An 18,088-nucleotide genomic window follows, 5' to 3' on the forward strand; every position below is an offset into this window, starting at 1 on the left:
CTGTGCCCTGCTCATGTCCCTGAGGGGCCCTGGCAGTGCCCCAGCCCTGCTGGGCTGTGCACAGGAGCTGCTTTAATCACCCTCTGGGCCTTTGCTGCTCTTTGCATCACACCCAGTCCCTCAGAGTGGGCTCAAAGACTTCTCAAGAGCTCAGAGTGAGATTGAAAGACTGAAGTTTCTTGTACTTTAAAGAGATCCCTGTCAGGGACAGGGCTGAGAAAGTGTCCCCAGGTTCCAGGGAGAGCAGAACACTGGAGGCACTGATGGCAGCTGGGGACAAACAAGGCAAAGGTGTCTCTGGTGCAGAGCAAACCTGGATTTGTTTCAGGAATGTAAAGGGCCAAGGCCTGAGCCCCAGGGCCTGGCCAGGCAGATCCTGTCCCTCCCTCCTTGCTCAGGGCTCTTCCCGGGATGGGCACTGGCATGTGGGGATGGGCAATGCCAAGGGCAGGAGCGTGGGGCAGCCCCTGCCAGGCTGCTGAGCAGGGACAAGGAGGCAATGAGGCCCCAGGCCTGCAAGGGTCACTTGTCCCCTCCTGGCTCAGGCCCAGGGCCAGCAGCCATGGTCAAAGTGCTGCCCAGGTTGGCTCTGTCAGGGCTGTCTTGCAGCTGCTGCCCATCCCTGTGCCCTGTGCAGCCCAGGCTGTCCCACGGCGTCCCTGCCCTGGCCTCTGTCCCTGCAGGCTCTGGGCATCCCCCGGCTGCCCCACCTGGCTGGGCCCTTCCTTTGCTGACAGCTCTGCCTCCTGCCTGCCCCTGCCTGCCCACACAAAGCCTGGGGCTGCTCCAGGCTCCTGCTGGGGACGTGCTGCACCACAGCCCTGCCCTGACAGGGAAATTCCTTTCTCCTGCAGTCACTCTGGGCCTCCCCAGCTGCCCTTGGCATTAATTCTTTCTCTCTCTGGCTGTTTTCCACTATGTCAAAAGGATCCACCAGCCCTGAAATCGCTCTTTAAACACTCTCATGGCTCTACTCCACTGTCCTCAGTCTCCACCCCACTGAGCACAGAGCTCCTTTGTCCCTATACAGTGCTCATGGGCCCAAGGCCTCCAAACCCCCACTCCTTGGGACATCTCTGGGCCCTCTCCAAAGTGTTTCCAAATGAAAACATTCAGCTCAGAGTCTAAGAAAGTCACCAGAGGACAGGGCCAGCCTGACCTGTCTGTCCTGGCTACTTTTGTCTGGGAGCAATCCTTGGATATACAGAATTTGGGAGGCCAAATTCTAATTTTGGCCATGGTCCCTGGACAAGAAGGCTGGTTCTTTTCCATAGGAATGAAGGAACAGAGCCCCAGTGTTTCAGCGGCAGATGAGAGGTGACCACCAGAGGCCAAGGCCAGCCAGACCTGGCAGGTTTTGTTTTGTGAGATACCCCTGTATAGAGGGAATTATTTTGGGCAGAGTACCCGTTTTGGCAATGACCATCTGAAAAGTCAGACAGCTCTTTTCCATAGCAAGGAAAGCACAGAGCCCCAGTGCTCCAGAAGCTGATGAGAGGCAGCCCTTGACATCCCAAGATCAGTCAGAGCTGTCAGGTGGGCCCTGGGAGGTCAAGCCAGCCAGAGCTGTTCCATGTTCCCTGGGTTCCATAGGGCCCCACAGTGTCCCAATGGTCCCTTGCTTCCATGGGGCCCTGAGGTGTCATAATGCCCCCTTGGTGACACCAGGCCATGAAGGTTGGAATGGTCTCCATGGTTCCATCAGGCCCCACAGAGCCACAATGGTCTCTGGGTCCATGGAGCCCCTCTGTGTCACCATGGCCCCTTGGTTCCCTGGGCTCCAGTGGTGCCACAATGATCCCCTTGGTTCCCTGGGCTCCAGTGGTGCCACAATGATCCCCTTGGTTCCATGGGCTCCAGTGGTGTCACAATGATCCCCTTGGTTCCATGGGCTCCAGTGGTGCCACAATGATCCCCTTGGTTTCATGGGCTCCAGTGGTGTCACAATGATTCCCTTGGTTCCATGGGCTCCAGTGGTGCCACAATGATCCCCTTGGTTCCCTGGGCTCCAGGGGTGCCACAATGATCCCCTTGGTTCCCTGGGCTCCAGTGGTGCCACAATGATCCCCTTGGTTCCATGGGCTCCAGTGGTGCCACAATGATCCCCTTGGTTCCCTGGGCTCCAGTGGTGCCACAATGATCCCCTTGGTTCCATGGGCTCCAGTGGGGCCACAATGATCCCCTTGGTTCCATGAGGTCCCCACAGTGTCCCAGGGATCTCCATGGGAAGGAAAGAACCCAGCCCCACTGTTGCAGGCACAGCCTCCAGAGGCCAAGGCCAGCCAGCCTTGACGGTACTGGCAGATTTTGCCTGGGAGCAACCCTTGGATATTGAGAATTTCAGAGGTGGAATCCCAATTTCAGACATGGACTCTGGAGGAGAAGGATGGTTCTTTTCCATAGGAAGGAAAGCACAGAACACCGTTGGTGTCTCAGGGGCAAATGAAAGGCGGCCATCAGAGGCCAAGGCCAGCCAGACCTCTCTGTCCTGGCAGCTTTTGTCTGAAAGCAACCCTTGGATTTCGGGAATTTGGGAGGTGGAACCCCAATTTTGGCCGTTTCTGCATGGATAAGAAGGACAGTTCTTTTCCATAGGAAGGAAAGCACCCAGCCCCAGTGTTTGGACAGCAGGGGAGAGGCAGCCCCAGGAGGCCAAGGGCAGCCAGACCTGTCTGTCCTGGCAGCTTTCACCTGGGAGCAATCCTTGGATGTATGGAGTTTTGGAGGTGGAATCCCAGTTTTGGCTATGGTCAAGATGGGTGGTTTTGCCCATAGGAAAGTAAAGCACAAAGTCCAAGTGTTTAGGAAGAAGATGAGAGGTGGCCACCCTCAGGCCAAGCCAGCCAGCCCTGTCTCTCCTGGCACCTTTTGTCTAGGGGCTTTCCTTGGACATTGGGCATTTTGGAGGTGCAATCTCAGTTTTGGCTGTGGGTGCCTGGACAGGAAGAAAAGTTCTTTTTATAAGGAAGGAAAGCACCCAGCCCCAGTGTTTCAGAGGCAGATGAGGGCCAGCCCTCAGGAAGCCTAGGCCAGCCAGACTTGTCAGTGCTGGCAGCTTTTGTCTGGGAGCTATCCTTGGATATAAGGAATTCCAGAGGCAGTTGCCCAGCTTTGGCCATGAGTGCCTGCTTGAGATGGAGGGTTTTTTCCCACAAGAAATAAAAGTGATAGTGGAGCCCTGGAAAATGTTAAAAATAGTCTTTGAAAATATTGGGCTTTGTGTTTTCTCAGTTCACTGCACCTGCCTAAGCAGTATGATAAAAGATATAATTGTTAGATGTGGTGATTGTTTAGTAATTAAATAGAATTATTATATAACCATAAGAAGAATCGTGAGAAACTATGTTGGAAATTTAAAGGGGGCTACGTTTAGCTGAAATCTGTGCATACAATAGAAGAATATAAGTTTAATAATTAACATGAAAGTTATGTAATGATAGAGGATAAAACATGTTCACCTCGAATGTATGGTCGGAATCAGATTTGGGTGGAAACTACCCCGATTCCCAGAGCTCTTGAATAAAAAGCACCGCATATAATCGCTTCTGTGATTATGTGTTTCTGAACGCTAACATTTTGGCGACCCCGGATGGGACCCTGCGGGTGCTGCTGAGCGAGTTTCGCGACTCGACCGCGCTCCAGCCGGCACCGAGGGATTCTCGGGGAGCTCGATCGGCCGCGACCGCTTCTGCCGCTCGCAGCGTCCCCGGGAGAAAGGTAAGGTGCTTTTTACTTTGGTTTGGGTGCCTGCCAATGAGACACAGCGAAAGCTACGCTTGGTTGGGCTAAAGAAATTCCTGCTGGTACAAGCCCAGGCGCCGTTCCATAAGACAATCGCGAGAGTGTTGCAGGTTCGGCAATTTGTGGTATATTTGGAATGGAGAAACTTAAAGGGATTTTGGGCGGCAACGCCTCTATCCCACAAAGTTCTCCTTTGGGGTGCTTATTAGCACATTGGAAACAGGGTAATTTTGGGGAAGAATTACATAAAGCTAAGTTGATTGATTATTGTAATGCATGGTGGCCAGGATATGCCTTGGAGTATGGTGAAAAATGGCCAAAATACGGGACTCTGCAATATAACACTATTTCGCAGTTAATGTCGTTTTGTAAACAAGAAGGAAAATGGGATGAGGTTCTGTATGTTGATTTGTTTTTCTATTTACGGGCAAAGCCAGAATGGCAGGATGAATGTGGATTAATGGTGGTTAAAACATCTGCAAGCAATAAGTGTGGGGTTTGTGAGGAACGTTGTTTGGAACTTGGGGTTGAAAGAAAGCCTGAGTAGGGAAAATTATACAGATATTGATTTACAGGTAGCTCCAATAGGAACAAGAGAACCTAACCCTATCCCACCTGTTCCATCTGTCCCTATCCCACTGCCTGCTCCTACCCCACCTAGTCCTGAACCTGTCTCGTCTAGTACACCCTTCCCTCTTTATTCTCCTCTCCCATCGTCACCTGATCCCTCTTCCTCAGAAGATGAGCAAAACCTAACTGTGGCAGGAAGGAGAGAGAGAGAGAATCAACGATGGGGTAGCCCACAGAACCAGGAGTCGGTCTAACCTTGCCCCAGTTATGGATAGAAAAGACATAGGCAGACAAAAACGGACTGTAATTGCCCCCTTGCGACAAAGTGTAGGAGTGGAAGGGCCAGTATTTATAAAAGTGCCTTTCTCTCCTGCAAATTTGGTTATTTGGAAACAATCAGCCAGAATTTATAGAGAAAATCCTGATAAAATGGCATGAGTATTAAACATGGTTATAAAAACCTCAAAATCCTGACTGGGATGACATAGAATAATATGTGTATATATATATATATATATTTCATATTAATATATCTAATATATTAATATTAGATACTTTGATGGATTCTACTGAGAAAGAGATGGTACTTAAGGCAGCCAAAGAAAGGGCAAGAGAGCACATCAGAAAAGGACTCATAACAGGGAATTTAGATGAGAATTTCCCAATTGAGGATCCAAATTGGGACTATAATTTATTTTGCAATGTGGGGAGACTACAGAAATATCAAGAGTGGATCCAAATAGGAGTTCAGAATGCTGTGCCCAAAACTATCAATTGGTCTAAACTATATGAAGTTCGGCAGGAAAAGACAATGTCCAGACTTGAACAACCAGTTTCACCAGGGCAATCAGTGCCAGCAGGTTACCAAGGGGATGGTTTTGGGGGAGTATACCAGCTGACTAGACATAGAGCCAGTAGAACAAGTTAAGGAACCTGTTATAAATAAACAATTAGGACATAAAGAGGTCAAATTTCTAATAGATACAGGAGCTACTCACTCGGTATTGAATGATTTGCAAGGACAAATTGGGGACAAGCAAACAACAATAGTCGGCGCTACAGGGAAAGAGGAAAAATGGCCATTCTTGCAACCCCGAGATTTGTGTTTTGGGAACAAAGTTATAACACATGAATTCCTATACGTACCTGAGTGTCCAATTCCGCTTTTAGGGAGAGATTTGCTAGAGAAACTTGATGCGGTAATAACCTTTGAAAATGGGGAGCTTATAATGAAAATACCTGAATCAAAGATGGGACAGATTTTAATGATCAAAGAAAAACCTGTTCCCTCTATCCCTAGGGAGGTAGGAGATGCAGTGATTCCCTCTGTATGGGAGACAGATATACCAGGGAAAGCTAAATTGGCACAACCAGTGCATGTAGAGTTAAAAGAAGGGGCAAGGGCTGTACAAGTCAAACACTAATCCATAAAACCAGAAGCATGGCAAGGAATAAGTAAAGATTATTGAGAAATTCTTGAAATACCGAATTTTAGAAGAATGTGAATCAGAATTTAATACACCGATATTTCCAGTAAAGAAACCAAATGGTGAATATAGATTAGTGCAGGATTTGGGAGCAATCAATAAAATAACAAAGGACATTTCTCCAGTGGTAACAAATCCTTACACACTGCTAACATCCGTAAAGGAGATATATAAGTGGTTCACTGAAATTGATTTAAAAGATGCCTTTTTCTGCATCCCCCTTGACAAAGAAAGTAGGAAACTGTTTGCCTGTGAGTGGGAAAACCCAGGGAATGGGAGAAAGACCCAGCTCACCTGGACACGATATAAGAACTCGCCGACCCTGTTTGGAAACCAACTGGCAAAGGAGCTGGAGATTTGGACCGAGAGTGGGCAAGTACCAAGAGACCAATACCTGTTGTTGCAGTATGTTGATGATATACTAATAGCTACAGAAGAAAAGCAACCTGTATAAAGGTAACCATTGAGATTTTAAATTCCCTGGGAATGGGAGGTTATAAAGTATCCAGAGGAAAGGCACAAATTGCCCAACAGACTGTGATCTACCTGGGATGTGAAATTTCACAAGGGCAACGAAAACTAGGCACTAACCGTATCCAAGCTATTTGTGCTATTCCAGAGCCCCAGAATCTACATGAGCTGCGAGTCTTCCTCGGGATGGCAGGATGGTGTCGCCTGTGGATCATGGACTATGGACTGATTGCGAAATCCCTGTGTGAAGCTCAGAAGATGCAGCCATTCACCTGGGGCAAACCACAGAAAGAAGCCTTCCTAAAATTAAAGGAAGCACTGACAACTGCTCCAGCATTAGGCTTACCTGATCTGTCTAAAGACTTTCAGGTATTTGTCCATGAAAGGCTGTGCCTAGCACTAGGAGTCCTGACCCAAGGTCTGGGAAGCTGGAAAAGGCCGCTGGGCTACTTTTCCAAACAACTTGACAGCATAAGTGCCGGGTGGTCTCCATGTCTGCGGGCAGTCGCAGCCACTGTGATGCTGATACAAGAAGCCAGGAAGCTCACGATGGGAAGGCACATAGATGTCAATGTACCACACATGGTAACCACTGTCTTAGAGCAGAAGGGGGCCATTGGCTATCCCCAAGCAGGATGATGAAATTCCAGGTAGTCCTGACTGAGCAGGATGATGTCACATTAAAAACAACTAACCTTTTGAATCCAGCTTTGTTCCCAGGTACCACAACTGAAGAAGGCCCATTAGAGCATGACTGTGTGGAGGTAATAGAGTACACCTACTCAGCAAGAGAAGACCTGAAAGACGTCCCACTAGAGCAGCCAGAGTGGGAGCTGTTTACAGATGGGAGCAGCTTCGTGGAAAACGGAACCAGATACGCTGGGTATGCGGTAACAACAGTCAGTACAGCAGTGGAGGCAAAGGCATTACCACCAAATACATCTGCCCAGAAGGCAGAACTGGTTGCTTTAACCAGGGCACTAGAATTAAGTGAAGGGAAAAAGGTAAATATCTGGACTGACTCAAAATATGCTTTTGGAGTGGTGCATGTACACAGAGCACTGTGGAAAGAAAGAGGACTATTGTCCTTCTCTGGGTATGCACATTAAACATCAGGATGCAGTCCTGCAATTGATAAAAGCAGTACAAAAACCTGAACAAGTGGCAATCATACACTGTAAAGCACAGCAAGCAGGAAACTCCAAAATCTGTGAGGGAAATCGAAAGGCAGACTGGGCAGCCCGACAGGTTGCTCGAGAGGTGCAAACAACAATGGCATTGATACCTTTAAAGCTTAATGTATCCCAATTCAATTTGCCTCCAGAACCAAAATATTCAGTAGAAGATGAGAGACTGGCACGTTTGCTAAATGCACAAAAGAATTCAGAGGGATGGTATGTGACTGCACCAGGACAGATAGTGGTACCCCCTTGATAATGAGAGAAGTTCTACAAATTAAACATAATGAATGTCACTGGGGAGCAGAGGCATTGGTAAAATTGCTAAAGCAGAGTTTAATTTCGGTACGGATGTTAACAATGGCAAAATCAGTAATGTCAAAGTGTGATATCTGCTTGAAAAACAACCCAGTGGCTGGCGACAGGCACACCTAGGAAGAATTCGGATAGGAATAGAGCCAGGAGACTATTGGCAGGTAGATTTTGTAGACTTGCCAAGAACTCGAGGATACAAATACCTGTTAGTGGGGGTTGACACATTCTCTGGGTGGCCAGAAGCCCTTCCCTGTCACACCAACCAAGCAAAGGAAACAGTAAAGTGGTTACTACAGGAGATTATTCCCAGGTTCGGGGTGCCCCTAGGGTATCATCAGATAGGGGGCCCCATTTCATAGCTACAGTAGTAAGAGAGGTAAGTAGATTGCTGGGGATAACTTGGGACCTCCACACACCATGGAGACCCCAGTCAAGTGGACAGATAGAGAGGATGAATCAGACACTAGAGAGGCAAATCAGTAAAATATGCCAAGAAGCCAAATTGCAGTGGCCCCAGGCTTTGCCAATAGCACTGCTGAGGATTCGGATAAAGCCTAGGAGTGGGATGTCAGTCAGCCCTTATGAGATATTGCATGGGAAACCATATGAATCTCCTGAGCCTAACCCTAATGTGCACGCCACAGGAAAGCAGGAAGTGTATAATTATGTTCTGTCTCTCGGGAAAACTTTAGCTCGGCTCCGGAGCATCCTCGTGTGGAATAGACCGCTGACTCTCGAGAGCCCAGTTCATAACATACATCCAGGAGACGAGGTGTACATCCAGAACTGGAACGAAGAACCGCTGAAAGAAAAGTGGAGTGGGCCCCACCAGGTACTGCTGACCACCTTTACAGCAGCCAAAGTAGCCGGCCTGGACCCCTGGATTCACTACAGCCGAGTGAAGAAAATCCATCCTGGATCACGGCCTGTGTAAACTGTGGAACCAACAAGGCTGCAGATAAGATGTGTTTAATCACTTTGAGAATGCTATCAGCAATTGTGTTAACGTTATGGTCATTAATGTCTTTGGGATGTGGAATGCAAAAAGATCAACTAACCACTCTTCATTCTAGAATGAAGAAGAGGTACAAGCAGAAACACAGGGGATAAAGGTTTCTAATGCAGTTTGGGCTGAGAATGTAATGATTGGATAAGTCAAAGCCTTTGCCAAAATGCAAAACACCTGTAGAATAACTGCCTGTCTGCCAATACCAAAGGCAGCAGGAGACCCAGTAAATTGGGGAATCATAACATCAAAACTACCTGAAATACAAAAGAACAAAACAATTGCATGCAAACAGGTACCCGAATCGAGGCAAGTAATCAAGGAAACTTGGGAGAAAATAGGAACATGGATGAGACCCATGGGCCAGAAAGACTGTATTCTAAGTGATGGCACACTAGGAACCCCTATGGGAGAATCAGCAGGCATCACACAATGGCAATGCTATTTGCCACACTATAAACAGATTATAGAAAATGTTACAGAAACCACTCTGGTATGGAAGTGTGAGGCCAAGGATCAGAAAGATCAGACAGAGCCTTGGGACAGTGCGTGGTCTGTGAGTATCCTTCAAAGATTCCAATATATGGCAAACACCCCTTGGTGCATTAAGTGGGAAGGCTCCGAGAATGAAACAGATCCAGCAGTAACAAACACTGCCACCAGTAGCAGAACGAGGGCAGACCAAGTAAGGTGGTGGGCATGTAATAAAACTTATGACTGCACTTCTGATGATGCAGAGATAAAGCAGATGCCACCCCTGGCAATAGCCCTACAAACTGGCTGTGCTTGCAGAGGGATCAAACATAAACAAGGCAGAGGGAATTATAAAGCAGTTGTAGGATGTACCAGGAGTACAGTCCGAGGTCCAGGACAATTTGTATGGGCAGCAAGCGATGGCACCTGGACAACACATCTGCCTGTAGATGGGAAAGTAAAGGAAATTACTTTAGGCCTCCCAACCTCATGTCCAATTTGGAAAAAGTCCCCATTTAACAGAAAACATGAACTTGTGCAGATAAGAGCAAGACGAGAAGTTCTAGACAATGAAAATCCAGATGACACTTGTCAAGAACCCTCTGGTGGAGTGAAATTTGGGTGGGCCCGAGAGTCTTTGCTTGGTCCTACAGCAAACTCTCAGAGTAGGGAGATGCTGTACAAACTTACAGGTCAGGTAGATAGACTGGCAAGAGTCACCCAGGAAGGATTTAAAGAATTAAACGTACAGTTACAAGCCAGCACAAAAATGACTTTACAAAATCGATTAGCCTTAGATTTGTTACTCCTGAAAGAGCATGGAGTATGTGGATTTTTAAAGGGACAAGTTGGTCATTGCTGCGTTCACATCCCAAATGTAACTGCAGATGTAGAATATGACATCAATCAGTTGAAACAAATAGAGCATGAAGCACAAGAAGAGCAAAAGGATTTGACTACGACCTGGCTAGGCAAAATCTTTAAAGGGTTAGGGTGGAATGTGAGTTCATGGATTAAATCTGTCATTGAGAGTGTGATAATCTTACTAGTTGTATTCTTAGCAATTTGGTTAGTTCACAGCATCTTAAAAGGAGAGATACAGAAGAAAACATCCTGGAACCAGAAGATAATAAAGGCTCTGACACGAGATCCACGCCCACCATCTTCTGGTTCTCCAGTGCGTGACAGCATCCACGACAACGTTTACATCAACCATGGACTTGAAGAACGTCAAGAATAAATTGAGAAATAAGGGACTGTATCAAGTGAAAACATTTACACCTATAGTGAAGTGAAAATGCTTTCAAAGGGGGGAGAATGATAGTGGGGCCCTGGAAAAATGTCAAAAATAGACTCTGAAAATGTTAGGCTTTGTGCTTGCCAGATCATGTGAAATTGCACCTGCGTAAGCAGAACATGATAAATGATATAATTGTTAGATGTGATGATTGTTTAGTAATTAAATATAATTATTGTTTAATCATAAGAAGAATCATGAGAAACTATGTTAGAAGTTTGAGGGGGGCCACAAGGAGCCCATGCTTGGCTGAAATCTATGTATACAATAGAACAATATAAGTTTAATCATTAACATGAAAGTTATATAACGATAGAATATAAAAACATGTTCATCCCGAACCCATGTCGGAGTCAGATTTGGGTTGGTACCCCTGACACCCAGAGCTCTTCAATAAAAGCACCTGCATATAATCATTCTGGTGATTATGTGTTTCTGAACGCTAATATACCCAGTAAAGTGTTAAACCCTTCCCAGTTGCTGTGCATGAGGCTCTATGAATATGCACCAGGCTAATGTAAGGGGAAAGGTATTTCAGGGGATCCCTGAAGGTAACAGGGTGCTCCTGGCTGAGTGCCAAGATGCACCTGGTTTACATCTTCCAAGAACTGTTTAGCATGGCTCTGCCCTGGATCTGCCTTTTTAGAGCATGCAGATTCCTTGGCTGTGGTTTTAGTCCATTCTCTTTGTCACCTCCAGGTTTTGGGCCTTGGTGCACTCTGCCTTCAGACGGGGAGTGCTGATAGTTGGCAGATCTGTACAGGTGTCCTCACCCAGTGTGCATTGGATGTTATCCCATCCAAGCAGGCAGTTTAACACAAGCAGCTATTTCACTGAGCCTAATTAACAACAGAAATAAAAACTATAGAACAAAGTTACTTTAAAAAACAGTCCCAGCCCATATTTGATCCCAGTCTGTGTGGTCCTGATCCATATGGTCCCAGTCCCTGGGATCCCAGTCCATACAGTCCCAATCCATATTTGATCCCACTTCAGGCTATCCTGGTCTGGAGGGTTCTGATTCACAGGATCCCCATCCATGTGATCCCAGTCCAGGTGATCCCAGCCCATATTTGATCCCAGCCCATATTTGATCCCAGTCTGTGGGGTCCTGCACACACTCCCTGGGTCTGGAATTCCAGTTCCCAGCCAGGAAAAAATGTTCCTGCCCTGAACTTCCTTCCTATCCCCTCAACAAATTGCAATAAAATTATAAACAAAGAAATAATAATTGAAATTAAATAAATTATAATAAAAATAAAATATAAAAATCTCAACTCTTCTTTCCAATGATTCAACTCCAACCATGATTCAACTCAAACCAACAATAACTATTACTATAATATTACCAATGCATATAAATAAACAAATTATATATCAAGAAATACCTTTTGAAAATTTTAACTCGATGACTAATGTACTTTAGATAAAAAATATGTAAAGAAATTAACATGTTATCTAACACCTCTTAGTTAAACAATTCATATTACAAATATACTAAACACAAAACCAAACACCAGTACAATTTCTCAGACATTTCAACCAAACAATTAAACTTTAATAACATCCTTAAGTACTCTTGAAAAATTAAAATTATTTTTAAAACATTAATTGTGTGCAGGTGGTTTTATTTTGATATTGGTTTTTGGATTGTTTGGGTTAGATGATTTAAAAAATGGGACTTTTATAGGAATTGAATCAGCTGAGAAGGTGGCACTCTGCAAACAGAAATGACTGAAAATGAACGGGACAGAAATCAGTAACTCTGAAAGTTTTATTTGCTATCAAATACATCCCACACACCCAGGCCCACACAATCCCCATCCCACTGCTCCAAATTGAGATCCCACTTCTCCCAATCTCCTTCCAACTCCATCTCAACTTGACAGTTGTGGAATGGAGTGAGTTTGGCATGGGATTGAGTTTTTTGAGGAAGGAACAAGCAATCTGAGGTGGAATTGAGCCCTTTTTGGGTTAAAATTCAGTTATTTTCAGTGGAATTAGAGTGGTTTTGAGGTGACTGTTCCATCCCAATGGACTTTTGGAGGACAGAGAGATGGAGAAGAGAAAAAAATTCAGGTCAAACCAAAGGAGAAGCAGCCAGGAGTGTCCCCAACATGGATCACAGGGAATGTGAGTGACCAGGGCTGTGCCCAAAGTGCCTCCTCCAGTGGGGGATGGAGCTGCAGCAGCGCACGAAGCTCTTCCCGCACTCGGGGCACTCGCAGGGCTTCCCTTACCGGTGCCTCCGTTGGTGTCGGGTCAAGTTAGAGCTGCAGGAGAAGCTCTTCCCACACTGGGGACATTCGTAGGGCCTCTCCCCAGTGTGGATGCGCCGGTGGGTGACGAGGGTGCAGTTGCGCTGGAATCCCTTCCCGCAGTCGGGGCATTGGAAGGGCCTCTCCTCTGTGTGAATCCGATAGTGCTGGAGGAGATTGGAGCTGGTCTGAAACCTCTTCCTGCATTTATCACACTCGTAGGGCCTCTCCCCAGTGTGGATGCGCCGATGGGTGACGAGGGTGGAGTTGCGCTTGAATCCCTTCCTGCAGTCGGGGCATTGGAAGGGCCTCTCCTCTGTATGACTCTGATAGTGCTGGAAGAGACTGGAGCTGGTCTGAAACCTCTTCGCACACTTGGAGCACTCATAGGGCCTCTCCCCTGTGTGGGTCCTCTGGTGGCTGATCAGGCTGGAGCTGCAGCTGAAGCTCTTCCCACACTCCCCACACTCGTAGGGCTTCTCCCCAGTGTGGGTCCTCTGTTGCCTGATCAGCTCGGAGTTCCACCTGAAGCTCTTCCCACATTCCTCGCATGTGTGGGGCTTCTCCCCATCATGGAGCTGCTCATGGAGCACCAGCTCTGAGCTCTGGCTCCATCTCCGGCCGCCTTCCCGGCCCAGGCTGCCTCTTTCCCCCTCACATCCCCGCCATCTGCGTTTGCAGCCCCTCCTCGTGCGGCATCTCCGGGCCTTTTCCTCCCCGTTGGCTTCCTGCGCCGTGGAGCCGCTCAAAACGGCCTCTGCCACCAGGTTCTGCCGCGGGCATTTGTCCTCCCTGCTCTCCATGCTCAGCTCCTGCTCTGGGCGAGGAAGGACAAGGACAGCATGGGATTTGCCTCCGTGCCACAGGCAAGGGCAACGAGATCCCCCCAGGCCGTCTCTGGGGAGGCACTGCCCCCTCTTGGCTCTCCCCATTTCGTGATGCCGGGGCTGTTTGGGCTCCCGGGCTCCCTTCTCCCCTCATTCTCTGCTCTGCGCTGCAGCGGCTCCAAGGAGTCCCCCCTGCCCCTCTCCAGGCTCTTGAGGCTCCCGCCAATGGCAGCGCTCCCCCCTCTCTGGCCTCCCCACTTTGGCCTCCTGGGGGACACAGGGCTCTGCTCCTCCAGGCTGCCTCTGCCGGCAGCCGCCACCGCCACCCCCCGATGTCCCCCCGAGGGGCCTTTTCCGCTCAGCCTTGGACTTCTTCATTCTCCAAACATCCCCCAAAAACCCAACCCAGGGACCCCCCGGGATATCCGGGCGGGGCTCCCCCTGCCCGCTCACCGGAGCCATGGGGGGGGCGATGATCCCACAGGTGGGGGCTGCGAATTCAGGCAGGGATCGAGACCGCGTGGCTCCCGCAGCTCAGCCTTGATCCGCCTTTGTCCCTCCTCTTCCTCTTCCTCCCGCTCCTCCTCTGTCCTATCTCCACCTCCTTCTCCTCCTCCCTCCTAACCCCGCCTCCTTCACTGCTCTTTCTCCTCCCGCTCCTCCTCTTCCATCCCCCCTCCTCCTCCTCCTCTGTGTTATCCCCACCTCCTGCTCCTCTTCCATCCCGCCCCTTCCATTCCTTCTCCTCCTCCCCCTCCATCCCTGCCCTTCCCTCCCTCCTCCTCCTCCCCCAGCAGCAGCCACACCCTCGGTGCCCCGTTCCCGCAGCCGGCAGCAGCGGCCATGGAGCCGGGCCAGGTCGGCATGGGCAGCGCGGGGCTCTCGGCTGCTCCCAGCCGCTGCGGGCGGGGGGAACCCGGCCCGGGCCAAAGGAGAGGCAAACTGGGCAAACTGGGGGCAGATCACAAAGCTAAGGATGCAGCAGAAAATGGAGCTGAAAGAGTTATGTTAATATTCACTCCAAACGAGGAAAAGCTGGAAATTCCAAAGTTTAGGGAAGCCGAGAAAAAAGAATTAAACAAGATAGGAAATGAACAAGATAAATCAGGGAAATAGAAACTTCTACATGGAAGACAATTACTTAATAAAATGTGCTTACTAGGAAAAGATTAGAAGACGTGCATCAGAAACCCCACTGGCGTACTCAAGCTTTGTGTGATCATTTTTTAAGGAATTTTGGGTGCACTGGGATTTTTGGTGTAGCAAAGCAAGTCACTGAAAGATGCTTATGTTGCCAAAGGATAAATAAAAAAGGTGATGAGAAAAACAACATTAGGAGGTCATGAGTTAGCTCGCCGACCATTTCAAAATATCCAAGCAGAAGTTTAGATTTGTTAGGTTCTGGATTTATTTGTAAAAAAACCCATTTAATCTAGAAGAAAGAGAAGATGCCATATGTTAGACAGGAGATTTTAGGAGAATAAAAATCTTTGAAGTATCAGAAACACCCGAGGAAAAAAACCAAGAAAATAAAAAGGGGAAATGAAAGGGAGGGGAACAAGAGGAAAAGTCAGAAAGAGAGTGGGATCCTCTGCAGCTCTTGCCCCCTCCGTTGGCGGCCGAGGCGCCTGTCCCGGGTCCCGGCTCGCTGCCCGCCTCAGCTCCGCCTGCCCCGGTTTCCATCCCAGGTGCGGGCTCACTGCCCAGGGCAGCTCCACCTGCCCCGGCGCTGGCGGTGAATTTGTGTGCCCTGGCCCCACTGCCCGGCCCGCGGCCGCTCTGCCGGCCATGCTGGGCAAGATGGGGTTGCTCTGTCCTGCCGCGTGGGCCGAGGTCACCGCGCCGACCGCACCGAGGGCGGGTCCCAGCCATCCCATCCCCGGCTGCCCTGCCCGTGCCAGCTGCGCTGGGCAGCGCCGCTGCTGCTGCCGGGGTCTCCCACCTGCCTTTTCTCTGCCGGGAGCTGCCGGACCAGCCGCCATAAGCCATGTGGGGGCTGCCCACGCTCCGGCTCGGCCTCCACGGGAAGATCCCCCTCTGGCGATTCCGGCAGCACACCCTGCCCACACTCCCACCGAGCCTCGGCGGGATATCCTCCCCTGACCCCTCCTGCTCTGAGTTACGTCCCCTTGGTAACCACAGCTCCTGCTGTTCAGGGAAAATCCCTCTCTCTACAGGAAGCACCTTATCGAAACACTAGGAGCTCAGTTAAAAGGCAGCCCTCTCCAAATTCTTTCTCAAAACACGGGAGAAAGGCTACAGAAGGTAAAAAAGTGAAAGAGTTAGATGAAGGGATTGCTCTATTGCCGTTAAGAGAGGTTCCCATGGCAGGGATGCGCTGCCCCGCCCCGCGGGAGCCACCAGCGCCCCTGCCGGCCGTGCCCGGAACTGCACCCAAGGGGAAAGCGCCGCGGCCGAAAGGCCGGGACCGGCTCCGGGCTCTGTTTGTTGGCACTGCCGGAGCTGTTTATACACACTACTATTATTATATTATACACACTAGTAAAGAACCGTTATTCCTAATCCCATATCTTTGCCTGAGAGCCCCTTGATTTCACTATCCTAAAAATTAAGAGGGAGGGGCTTTGCATTCTCCATTCCAAGAGAGGCTTTTTCTGCCTTCCCAAGCAGACGCCTGTCTTGTAAAGCAAGACAAGCACCCACAGGCACTGAGGGGGGCTGCAGGAGGGGCAGAAGAAGGCCCGGCAGCACTTGGGCACAAAGGCCCAGCAGGTGAATGCAAGAAGGGAGCAGCAAAAGGCCAAGCTGAAGGCAAAGGCCAGGGCAGAGCTCCTACAGCCCCTGAGGGCTCAGCCCCAGGGCCCAAGGGGGCCCCAGCACCCAGGGCACGGCTCGGCCACAAGCACCCGGCAGAGGCATTGCCCTCCTCGGCAGGGCACAGCCCACCCAAACAGCCCCTGGCAAGGAATCAGGGCTCCAGCTGCAGGGCACAAGGACACTGCAAGCAGAGACAGCAGCACCCTCAGGACCAGCAAGTCCAGCCCGTGATGGACATGGATTGGCAGGGCTGTCACAGCTCCCATCACACCAGGGCCCCTCCACACTGGAGCCCTTGAGAACATTCAGGTGGGTCTGCATTGAGAGGAGGCATTTCCTGATGGACACAGGGGCCTCTCAATCTGCTCTGAATCTTAGACCTAAAGGGGAAAATAGTAAAGGAATATTTTAATTTTTAAGGGAATGAGTGGGAAAGATGAGCAGGTATGATTTGTTCAACCACTATTAGAAGCTGTGGGGGATAGGTTTGAAATAAATGAATTTCTTATTCTTCCTCCTGTGATTGTAATTAACTAGGAAGGAGTTTGAGAGCTGGATTTTAATACTGTAAAAAGGGATACAGAGGCTAGTTCTGTTGTACCTCTGTGTCAAAAGTCTGACAAGGCCTATGCTGAAGTGAACCCAGAAGTGTGGGCAGCCCCAGGGAAATACAGAAAATTAGATATGGAGCCTCTACAAATTAAAGCAACCAGGACAAGCAATACCCTGTTCCAAGAGAGGGAAGGAAGGGCTCACAGCCTGGTATTGAGTCCCTGTTAAAGGCAGGGCTTTTGGAGCCAAGGATGTCTCCCTACAACACTCCTATCTTGCCAGTCAACAAACTGGATGGATGGACACAAGGAGGAAACACAGAATTTTCAAGTGTTAAAATTAAGATTAACTGAGGTGAGTGGCCTGGGCCTTCCAGACAGGGAAAAAGAATTTGAATTATAGGTGGACGTTAAACAGGGTCTTGCCAAAGGAATTCTTGTGCTAAAATGTTTAACCCAGTGGCCAGAGAGCAGCCTCATTGTCTGCAGAATTGTGCAGCCACAGCTTCCATGGGAGCAGAGGCTGAAAACTGATGACAACAGGAGGATCTCCTAGAGTTCAAGTCTGGCATCAAGTTAAAGCTTTGACAACCAAAAGAGCCTCTAAATGGATGAGCAGGGCTCGGTGATTACAGTATGAAACTTGTTCAATGGCACAGGAGGATTCAGAACTGAGGACAGGGCAAGGGTTTAACCCAGCCTCCTGTTTGAACAGCCTGGAGAGGGGCTGGCAAGGAACCCAGGACTGCACTCAAGGGACAGAGCTCCCGAGCCAGGCTGGGAGAGATTGATGGGACATTCCCTGGCCTGAGGGAGACAATGTGTTTGTGGATGGCTCTGCAAGGGCAGCAGAAGGGAAAAGAGCTACAAGACAGGCTGTTATTAAGGAGGGGGAATCAGACAAAGCGCAGGTCACCGGCCCATGCTCAGCTCAACCCGCGGAGCTCTCGGTGCTTGTAAGAGCCTGGCACTGAAATGCCCTGAGCAGGAAGGCTTCAAAATCTTCTGGTGACACCATGGCACCTAACAGGGGGGCAAAAGCAATTCTGACTGCTTCAGCAAGCACTGGATCACTTATTAACCTATTGCTAAAACAAATAATTCAAAGATAATGGATTGTGGAAGCCATAGATTC

The 18,088-nt window shown here is 49.0% G+C and overlaps 1 protein-coding gene across 1 annotated transcript in view; it reads left to right on the forward strand.

Moving 5' to 3' along the window:
• LOC143696088 (uncharacterized) overlaps window positions 1–18,088 on the forward strand; it is a 392,325-nt gene that overhangs the window by 247,396 nt on the left and 126,841 nt on the right. The window lies entirely within an intron of this gene.

This window comes from Agelaius phoeniceus, chromosome 28 (assembly GCF_051311805.1).
Source record: "Agelaius phoeniceus isolate bAgePho1 chromosome 28, bAgePho1.hap1, whole genome shotgun sequence".
NCBI lineage: Eukaryota > Metazoa > Chordata > Aves > Passeriformes > Icteridae > Agelaius > Agelaius phoeniceus.